This window comes from Myotis davidii, unplaced genomic scaffold (assembly GCF_000327345.1).
Source record: "Myotis davidii unplaced genomic scaffold, ASM32734v1 scaffold2039, whole genome shotgun sequence".
NCBI classification, from domain to species: Eukaryota; Metazoa; Chordata; class Mammalia; order Chiroptera; family Vespertilionidae; genus Myotis; species Myotis davidii.
The window spans coordinates 149383-160302 of NW_006290681.1; the positions used below are offsets into that span (position 1 = coordinate 149383).

The window sequence follows — 10920 nt, forward strand, 5'->3', positions numbered from 1 at the left end:
CTTTCCCCCCACCCCTCTACGTGGGAGTCTGTACTTGTTCTTCAATAAATCTCCATCTTTGCTATACCACTTTCTGCTCATGGATTCATTCTTCGATTCTGGTGGACAAAGTATCCGGGTTCCAGCCCAAAAATTCGGTATCATTGCTTAATATTATTTCTTGTCCATTTTTAAGCACACTCTAAAACCGTGGTGTAATTATGTTGCAAGAAATAAAGGGTCATGGTTGTCTTGGTAGCAAACAGGAAATGATTCATCTAGCTATTGTGGAATGTACTGAACATTCCACAAAAAATTCCTTTGTCCTTTCTGAGAGCAATACCTTCTTAAATCATGGGACCCATGAACAACTGTGTAAGGCTTCCTGCAATTTCCTGTGATAATATAGATCATGTAACACACTCATGAAATCTTATCATTTGTAACACGATAAGGAAGAGAAAATGTTGTTAAGCAATCAGATATGTTTTGTCCTCTGTCAAATTACTTATCCATAAAGGCAGAAGAAATGGCTCAAAATTGGAAAAGATAATTGAAATAGGCTGGCCTGGAAAATTTATAGAGCTCTAAAAAAGTCTGATCTCTTGGAATAAATGTGAAGGTTTATGTGTGTTTGTCAGCAGTAAAAACACAATCCTCAAAGCAGTACTAACCTGACACCAAGAAAAAATGATGTCAAACTTTCCCTTACTTACTAATTTTTCTCTTAAGAGTTGAGATAATAAAATCAATTTAAGTTTTAAGCTAAGCCACTTAACTAGTTTTAAACAATGTTCAGAGTAGCAAGGAGCTGGTTTCCCATTAGCAAATATTGTGGGATGGGGTAGGAAGAAGCAGGTGAAAACAAGGAGGAAATTATATTTCTTTTAGTATTTTCTTCTTCCCTAAGATAATTTTGCTAGTCTATGATCCTTGAACTGAAGTTCAATTAATTTGTAATAAATTCATAAAGCATGCTCCCAAAATAATAAATAACAATTATTATATTATTTTTAAATGAAATTGTTATTATAATTTTAATAATAAAAGCAAATGAAATTAACTTTCAATTTTACAGCTAGTAAAAAGCCATTGCTTTTAATATAGTAATATTTATTGTCAGTGTGAAAATTTTCTTTCCAAAGAGTATTTTAACAACGATACTCAAAATAGTAGCCATAATTGGGATTTACCTTTGAGCAAAATTTATGATGAGCAGAGATGCAACCATCCTATATAATAAAAGAGAAACATGTAAATTGACCATCCCTCCACCACACTCACCAGCCAATGAGGAGTGAGTATGCAAATTAGCCCAGCAAAGATGACAGGTTAATTTGCATACACAGATACTGGGTGGAGAGCAGAGTGGGAGAGCTGGCAGCTTAGGGAAATGTGGCTCCCTTGGTTGCTCCCCCAAGCTGCCGAGTGGAGAGCAGAGCAAGAGAGCCAGAGGCTTGGGGGGGACGTGGCTCCCACAGTCACTCACCATGCCCCCCAAGCCGCCAGACAGAGAGCAGAGAGGGAGAGATGGTGGCTTGGAGGACTTGGAAGAGTGGGAGGCCGTGGGATGGAGACAGAGCAGGAAGGGAAAACCTAGAGCTCAGGGAGCACCAAGAATTCTGAGAATTGTAGTTCTGGTGGCAGATGGATCTCCTAGACACTAGAGCAAAGTGAGCCTGGAGCAAGCTACTGCTTGGTGGGGGATGGAGGGAAAGCAAAGGTGAGAGACATAAGTAAAATCAGAGTGTCTAGGAAATTAAAGGGAAGATATCCTAAAACTTCCAGGAAATCTCCACCAATGAAGCCAAGAAAGAAAAAAAGCCTCTATTATTCTGTGAGCAACAAACCAAACTGGGTTGGGGGTCTCAGACAATTCGCTCATATGATTGCAAAGACAGACAGAAACTCCTGGATTGGAGAGTGCTCCCCTGAGGGCTCCCAGATTGGAGAGTGTGCAGGTCGGGCTGAGGGACCCATCCCCAGTGCAGGAATCTTCCTTCACTGGGCCCCTAGTGTAATAATAAAAGGCATTGTAGTACATTACTTGAGAGTAAGTGATAGAACTTTTGTGGTATTCAAAAGCATTTAACCTAAATGCAGTTAACAAGAAAGATACAATTCATATTCTATGGATTCTATATTCTAGTGGGATAGTGCATAAAAGTATACAGAATTGCCTGGCCAGCATGCCTCAGTGATTGAGCATGGACCTATGAACCAGGAGGTCAGGATTTGATTCCCAGTCAGGGCACATGCCCAGGTTTCCAGTTCAATCCTCAGTAGGGGATGTGCAAGAGGCAACTGACCAATGATTCTCTCTGAAACTATAAAAACTTAAAAAGTATACAGCATTAACTCCACAATTATTATTTAATTGCAATTATAATGGATGCTCTGTAGCATGAAAGTGCAATATAAGCATTCTTTCAATCAACATGTTTTTATCAAAGAGGAAGAAACATAATTTTCCCTTTACTATTCTAGGTTCTTGGTTGAAGACCTTGTTAAAAGACAAATTAACAAGAAAAAAAAAAACACCATAAGTTCAATAACATGTATATCTCCTGTATATATGGCCAATATCCAGGAAAACTGAGTAAGGTAACTCTTAGAAATGGCCCAAGCCATCACCTTAAATACAGCTAAAGACTAAAGGTGTTGAGTGGGTAGGGGGGGATGAAGGGAGACCTGTTATGGGAGATTAGGGAGTTAGAGCAAAGTACAGTAAACAAGGGTAAGGTTGTTATGCAAATTTAGGTCATTGTCTTCTCTATTGATAAGAGTTTCTAAAGATTTAATCATCCTCCTCTTCCTCATACAGATGGGGAGACACCTGGACAAATGGAGATATCCTTTATACATTTACAAAAGGGTAACTTCTGCCAGGTTTTCAGAGCTTCTCCTGTGTCTGCTATTTTTAAAAAATATCAGTTTCAGATAATCCTTGTTATGAAAAGGCATATTTGAGGGTAGCAAAATCTGCTCCCCTTCACTAACATTTTAATATTTTTCTCTAAAGATGAAAAGGACATTTTCTTTTAAATGAAAACTTAAAGAGTATGGTAATAGTCTCTTCTTTTATGCTTAAATTCTAGGCATTTTTCAAATCCAACTGTGAGCCGTAACTTCCCCTGGAGACTTTTCCATAAATGTCAGCCTTTAATGATCTTTCTCTTTTATAAACTATTAAACTTAGAGCGGTGCAGATTTATACTTAATAGTTTTCTAATAGAATTATTTCTATTCAGTGTATCTCCCCAAATAAGAACTAAGTGTTCTAAAAGTAAAAAACTATATAGCTTCTGTTTATTTTGCACTGTATACAACACTTAGAGAAATTCTGAGTCTAATACATATTTGTTGATAAGAGTATTTGATAGTATAAGAAATTATTCAGATGAGTTGTAAAAACTAATGGCTTCTGAGGACAAAATTCAATGAAGTACTACCACAGGACTAAAGGGGTGCATTTGTCTGTACTCATCAAAGGATCACAGCCCGCCGAAATCGGTTTGGCTCAGTGGATAGAGCATCAGCCTGTGGACTGAAAGGTCCCAGGTTCAATTCCGGTCAAGGGCATGTACCTGGGTTGTGGGCACATCCCCAGTGGGAGATGTGCAAGAGGCAGCTAATCGATGTTTCTCTCCCATCGATGTTTCTAACTATCTATCTCTCTCCCTTCCTCTCTGTAAAAAATCAATAATATACATATATATATAAAAAGCATCACAGCCCAATCAAACACAAGCAGGAGTTTATTAGTTGAGGAGATGGCACTCAGTCCAGAGCCTCATGTAAGCTAGTCAAAGACCTGGAGCTCTGATGGATTCCAGGGGAAGGGTTATATGGGGAGGGGTAGGTGGGAGGGACATTAATCACAGTGGCTAAAGGAGTTGGGATTGGTTGTGATCTTTACTGATTGGTTGGGGCCAGGATAGGGTGTAGTTGATCCTTGTATCAGGTCCTGATATCAGCCAGGGCATTTTTTCTGTCTGGTTTCATGAGGGTGTGGTCCATATGTCACTCAGTTTTTATGGGCCTGGAGCTGAACACAACTAAAGTCAAGATGTTACCTTTAGCTTGACCAAAACTGTATTTCTGTGGTCAACAGATCTGAGGCTTTGTTCTTAAGGCAGTTTGATACAGACCTGAACTTGTTGTCCTAAGGGCTGAATTTTTAAGGAAGGGAGTTGGTAGACAAAAAGGAGAAAAGGTCAGGTTCTTACCATAAACAGTGAGTCACAGGGCCAGGCTGAGTGGGGGGCTGCACAGAGGATGTGTGTGCCTTACAGACTCCAACTGGCTCCCCCAGATGTATAGCCTGTGTCCAGCACTGAGAGGTGAGCTGGGTGCTATGGTATCTTTGGACTTCCTGACAGTGGCAGATTCTACATCCTCCCCCTCCCCACTGACCCTGATAGGAAGACAGTTGGGGAGTGCAGGGGAGTCTCCCCATTGGCCATGATGGCACAGAGGGAGGTTCTTACATTGAGTGTGCCAAAAGTTAGAAAGATGAATAGACAGGGTACAAGACGCCAAAAGCTAGCAAGATAATTGGATGGAAAAAATGTCCTCACCTCCATATCCCTATAAGAACCGCTGGCTTGAACAGGAAGGGGAAATGGTCTTTGAGATGGGGATCCAACATTCTCCCAGGTCATGGCACCTGAATAAACCTCTGTCCTTTTGTACCAGCAGCTGTTTCACCGGTTTGCCTTTTGTTGAAGCAAGCAGCCAAACCCACTTGTTCAGTTAGAATGTTAAAAAGTGGAGTTTCTGCAAGGTTATAGTACCTAAGCATTGCAGTATAATTTCACATAACACTTTCCCAGGCATTCCAAGAATAATTCTGGTGATATTTTAACTTTGTTAAAAATACTACTTGACTTACAAAGCTTTTTTAATGTGCAAAGAATATTTTAGGTCCTTTCGATGTAAATTAGAAATTCATGAACTTCTGTTGTCCATGATCCAGATTTTGCCAATCTACTTGCAAAGGGAAGTGATTTTCACAAAAGCAGGGAAGGCTATCTTTGCTGGAACCAAATGAAAAATATTGATTTGAAGACCCTTAAAGAAAAATTCCAAAGCAGTATGTGAATAGTATTGGAAAATTGTCAGAGCTATTTTTCAAGCTTATATTGAAAAAATAACACCATTTTTTAGATCACAGTGAGGAGGTGAATAAAAGATGTATGCATTATACATCATTTTTATTTTGAAAGAAGCAAAGTGCATATAAGTAGAGTAAAATATCAAACCTGATTTTTAATTATATTATTTTAACTTTAAATACAAAGAAATGAGACTAAATTAAACTCTAATATTTAATAACTGTTCTTTTGATGTCTTTATTATGTCTGAAGTATAGGTACCAAGGAGCATATAATATTTCACAGTTAAGTTTTTATGCAGAGTTTACTTAACCAAGCAGTGAGAAATGACAGGCTGCACTGGACTTGATATTTAAATTATCTTTTTAAATAAATATTTTCTATTAGTTGTAAATAAAATAAAATAAAGTATATTAATTTTTAGCCAAAAAATAAATAAACAAAAAATAAATTATCTTTTTAAAATTCCCAGTGTCTGTGCCAGTTATTATGTGCATAAAATTATATTGAAATGACTGGCATATCAGTTATCTCAAAAATAAAACAAATATTTAGTCCAAATATTTAATACTTAAGTCTTAGATAAATAATTATTATGCAGCTCCAATTTCAATTTATCAAATTAGATATTTTAATCTGAAAATAATTGAAACATATTAAGTGGGGAGTCATGTTTCTAAAAAGAAAATTACCAATGGGAAAACCGTAAATGATTTCTCATTTCAAAGAAAATGGGCTGAGCAATGATTTCTAGAAATACAGAAGAGAACTAAATGTGCAAAATGCATAACTTTTAACTTTGAAAGTAAAAGCATCAAATCATTCCTATTTGACTTACAACAGCTTATGCAACTTCCAACTATTTATCAAGTGTTTAACTGTTTTAAAGTTTTGTTTTTCCTATGTAAAAGACATTTGTTTTTCCTTGCTTGCTAGGGAAAATTTTTTTGCACACAATAGTGCCTTTGGTTACACTGAAAATCTACATAGTTATTTACTAAATGGAAGTCTACTAATTCTGCATGAATTTGTCTTGCCCACGTAAAGTTAATGAAAAAAAAAATTGACACCAGGCTTTGTAGTGAAGAAAGATTTGACTATTTTATTATGAATGGCACCACTCAGGAAAATGGGAAAGCTAGTACTCAAAATCCAATCTGCCTGAGTAAGGGATTTGTAGTCCTGGGTCTCACTGATTGGTCCTTGATTAGGTAAGCAGTTAATTTTCATCTTCTGGTCATCAGCTTCACTGATGGCGTCCCCTTGTCTGGTTTCAGCGAGATTGCAGTGGGGTGGCTTTCACTTTGCGGGATGAAAAACATCTTAACAATGCATGTTAATAGGTTATCTTGGTGTGCAGGGGTGGAAGCTATATACATAACTTGTGACTCTAACCCATTGTATGTTATTATTATTTCTGCTGCCTTAGTTTTTTATTTTTTCCAAAGTCTAACAGGCTAAGTAATTTCTATAGTGGTTAGCAGGGTGCTACATGATTTTCTGTCTCGTGTCTTTTAGTTCAAACTGGCTTACAGACCTATTTTGTATTAAAGATATTTTCTGAGGTTATTAATTCTCTTGTTTCACCTATACAATTCAGAAAGGGCCCTTCCCTTGTAAGAGTTCACAGTGAAGCTCTCCTTCCAGAATAAAATGAAATCTACAAAATCCCTTTCCAGTGAAACTATCATCAAAGTAGATAGAGTCTGTTTCCTTTGTTTAAATGCCCTTCATTTCTTTTCACTGTACTGGATACCTACTCATTTATTCACTCTTCAAGAACTTGTTTAAATGTTAACTTCCCTGAAGAGAGTTGCTAATGATGACCACTCCCTTCTCAGGAATATTATTTCATAATATATATCAGTGGTGTTACAGCACAAAATATTGTGATTTTTCAATTGCCATTGTTATTGTTTAACACCATGACTTATATTTAATAAGTGCTTTTCTTAGGTTTAGAAACAGACCTAGAGAGGAAGAATCCTGTGTATGTGATTTATTAAGGCAGTGCTTCCAACCCAGGGGAAACTGGTAAGAGAGTAGGGCAAGCAGGACAGGCAAAGGGAGGAAGTCAAGCAAGAATGTGATTTCAGAGAAGTACCTGTGGAAGGTAATACTTCAACCTGATCCCATAGGGTAACTCAGGAGTGAAAGTTGAGCCTCAGGGTTATCTTGACCCAAGAGAAGAAAACAGGTTTTCATGCTCTGTCAGTCAAATAGACTATAAATCCCCATGTACTTCCAGCTTTGTGTGTGAACTAAAGTAAAGAGGCACAAGTAGCCCAAGGGAAATACTGTGGAAAATACCCAGATTTGCTGGCTGCTGGAAGCAAAAGAATACCGAAGAGTACAAAGGTACACATGTACATGTTAAAAAGGAATCTGAGGGATCTGGGCTTATAATCAGAGGGTTTTAAGGAGTTGCAAAGAACATGTATTCAAAAACACTGGTGGGGTGAGCTTGATTGGAGAGTTTTGGAAATTGACCCTTTATGGTAAAAGGCTTCAGCACCAGATCTTCCTGCACAGGAGACTCTGTGCTCCCGAAAACGTCCTGTGGTAAAGTTCCCATTAGGTCCTGATCCTTTGGTCCTGTGGGGAGCTGTGAGACTCGGTGAGACTTTAGTTCAGGGAGCAGCTGGAGGACAGAGGTGGCACGTGTGCAGTACTGTCTCCGTAAAATAACTCAAGGGATGTATTAATCACCAGTCAGCTTTAAGGGAACAGAACCAGTTTAAGCTGGTCAGTATGAATTGTGTGCTGTTTCAATTGTTTAGACTGTTAATAGATCTGGGCTTGAATCTTGCCTCTGTCATTATTGGAAGAATAATGTTACACAAGTCATTTCACCTAAGCTTTAGTTTCTTCATGTATAAAATAAAAATAATCATAATAACCCAACTGGCAACATTATATGAGCATTCAGTGAGACAATCCTTGTAAACACCTACCTGCAGAGCTTAACAAACAGGAAAAGGGGATTGCAGCACATTTTTAGTACTCAAGCCTTAGTAATCTGGGCACAACAGTCTACACATTTTGCCACACAATAGGGCACTAATCAGATTTTCCTGTTCATTTAGTATGTCAATTCAGAGCCTCCAGGAAGTAGGTGGCAAGATGGAGTAAGGAGTATGAGATTTATTGGGATGTGACTAAGACTCTCCTTGACCAAACTTTAGATAGGCCCCTCTGAGCCCTCTTTTCATCTAGGCCTCATTCTTGGATCTTGTCTTTGACCTGCCCAGCCCAGTTTCTAAAAATATATTTTTATTGATTTCAGAGAGTAAGGGAGAGGGAGAGGGAAATAGAAACATCAGTGATGAGAGAGAATCATTGATTGCTTGCCTCCTACATGCCCCACACTGGGGATCAAGCCCACAACCCCAGGCATGTGCCCTGATCAAGGATCGAACCATGACCTCCTGGTTCATAGGTTGATACTCAACAACTGAGCCATGCCAGCCAGGCCCAGCCCAGTTTTAGTAAGAATTCTGTTAAGTCTGTTTAGTGAGATTCCTCCCTTTCTTGATATCTGATCACCCTGGCTTGTCATCAGCAAGAATCCTATTAAATCAATTTAGTAAGAACCCTCCTATCCTCAATGTCTCCTCTTACTAATTTTTCACCCACTGACTCCCCTTATTCTGCTCATTGTCTTTAAATCATTGCTGTATTTATAGTTGAGTTCAATATCCACCCCTATTGTGATAGTGTTGGTATCTATTACAGAGATTCAGAATAAAGTCTTTGTTACCATTTTAACAATTTTCAGAATTTTCTATTCACAGGTAAAACCTATGTAAGATAAGGGGTGAGAGAGCAGGAGTGGGCAGCAAAAGCCTTCAGACCATGATACGGGTATGATACCTGAGAAGGTAGAGGGAGAGAGAGCCTCAGATCACAATGCAACTCTGAGAAGGTCTAAACATTCCAACAGAAAGCCCCAGAATAAAGATTATCCATAGAGGAGACATTGCATTGTTCAGAAATGCTTAGTCACTGGCAGAAGAGGTGAGGGGAAGTTTCCTAGGGAAAGTATCCTTGATTCAAATGTCTCTAAACTAACTGTACTCTCCACAGCAGCTTCTCTCTTCAAGGGAGATCTAAGCAGCTGCCACAACTAGACAGATGCTCATGAAAGGGCGAGGGCTATGCCCTCCATCTTACCCCAGATCCTCCATGTTGGGGCATTCGCCATGTGCTCAGGAAAGTACCTTCTTCCCGGAAGCCGGGATTTCTTTAAACTAACCAATGACGATCAAGAAACATGCGCACCATAGAGATGACCACATCCTGTGTAACGAGACCCGACTTGCGCCTGGCCAATCGGCAGGGCCCACAGTCAGCTCCCCTCCCCTCACTCCAGCCCCCTATTAAAGCCCTGATTTTCTCACGGGTGGCACTCTGCTTCCGATCGCTGAGTCGACCGGAGGGCGGGGTCAGGTTAGCTAGCTCAATAAAGGACCTTCTGCTTTTGCATCGGACTGGCTCCCTGGTGTGGTTTTCTTGGGGATCTTGAAATCTGGGCATAACATTTTGGGGGCTCGTCCGGGATCCCCAACACCATCAAGGGACCCCCAGTCCGGAGGGCCTGACTGACCGCGGTAGGTGTGTAGTTGTATGTTTTGTGTCTGTCCGGTGTGAGCTCACTTCTGAAATCTGTAAATGCCCGTAATAATGATCTAAGTGGATGCACAGGATCAACGGGCGGGAGGACTCGGGGGACGCCCCGATCCTCCATCTGAAGGGGGGCATTTTTGCTTCCGCGGAGTCGGAAGGTCTGTAGAAACCCCCTTAATCTGAGACAGGCGGGAGGAGTTGGGGATGCCTCGATCCTCCATCTGAAGGGGGGCATTTTTGCTTCCGCGGAGTCGGAAGGTCTGTAGGAACCCCTCAATCTGAGAAAAGAGAGGTCACTCCCACTGGTTGGCGTGCAGCCATCGTCTAGCTTTCGGTGTTTGCTTCCATGGAGTTGGAAGGCTGTACTTTCTTGGGCCCTTTAGTTGTTTGTGTTTCCGTTTTATTTTGTGGACTTGCTGGCTGACCGTTATGAAGACTAACACTGCTCCTTTGGGTATTGTGATTGATCCTTTCAAGGAGATTGGGGGAGGCTTTAGAACTCCCTTGGGAGTTGGGAAGTTGTTAGAAATTGAATGGATTGTTTAAACTCTGAATGAATGTCTGGTGAAAGTGTATGAATGTGGAGGGAGGGGGCCTGCCTTCTCCCCTCCTTTGTGTGGCTATCTGAGTATGCCTAGTATGAAGTCTAGATAGAAGTTAATCTTTTAATTGAAAATGCCTTATGTTTTATTTGAAATGTATCCTTAAATGTAAAAGTATTGATTTTAAAATGCTAAGTATTTAATTTGCTACTTAAGATTTAAAGCTCTGAAAGCTTAAGGTCTTTTTTCTTGCCGTTTAAAAGTTTAAAGCTACACCTTTTTTTTAGTGGAGGGCGGGGTAGACATGCCCTTCCCCTAGTATTCAGGTAATCCAATTACCCCCAGCAGTCATCTTTTGGAATGTTAGTTTGCATTTAAATGGCTACACCTTTTGTTGCTGACCTTCCCAGAAAAGGTCAAGCGGCCAAAAGGGTGGCTCCTTTGAAATCAGCTTTCCACCAGTAGTCCCTAGGCAAAAAAAAACATGGTTTAAAGTTCTGCAATATAAAGTTGGCCATCTATCTTTTAGGGGTTTTGGTTTGCTCTTCCCTTGTTTATTGTGAGAATGAGGAAATCATCTTTTCTGTCAGAGAACAGTTTAGACAGCCACCACTTTGAGCTGCCTGACTTGGCAGCCGCCATGTTGGCCGCATGGC

General features: G+C 39.9%; 1 pseudogene; it reads left to right on the forward strand.

Annotated features, from left to right (window-relative positions):
• LOC102771064 overlaps positions 1-10920 on the forward strand; it is a 29941-nt pseudogene that overhangs the window by 4261 nt on the left and 14760 nt on the right.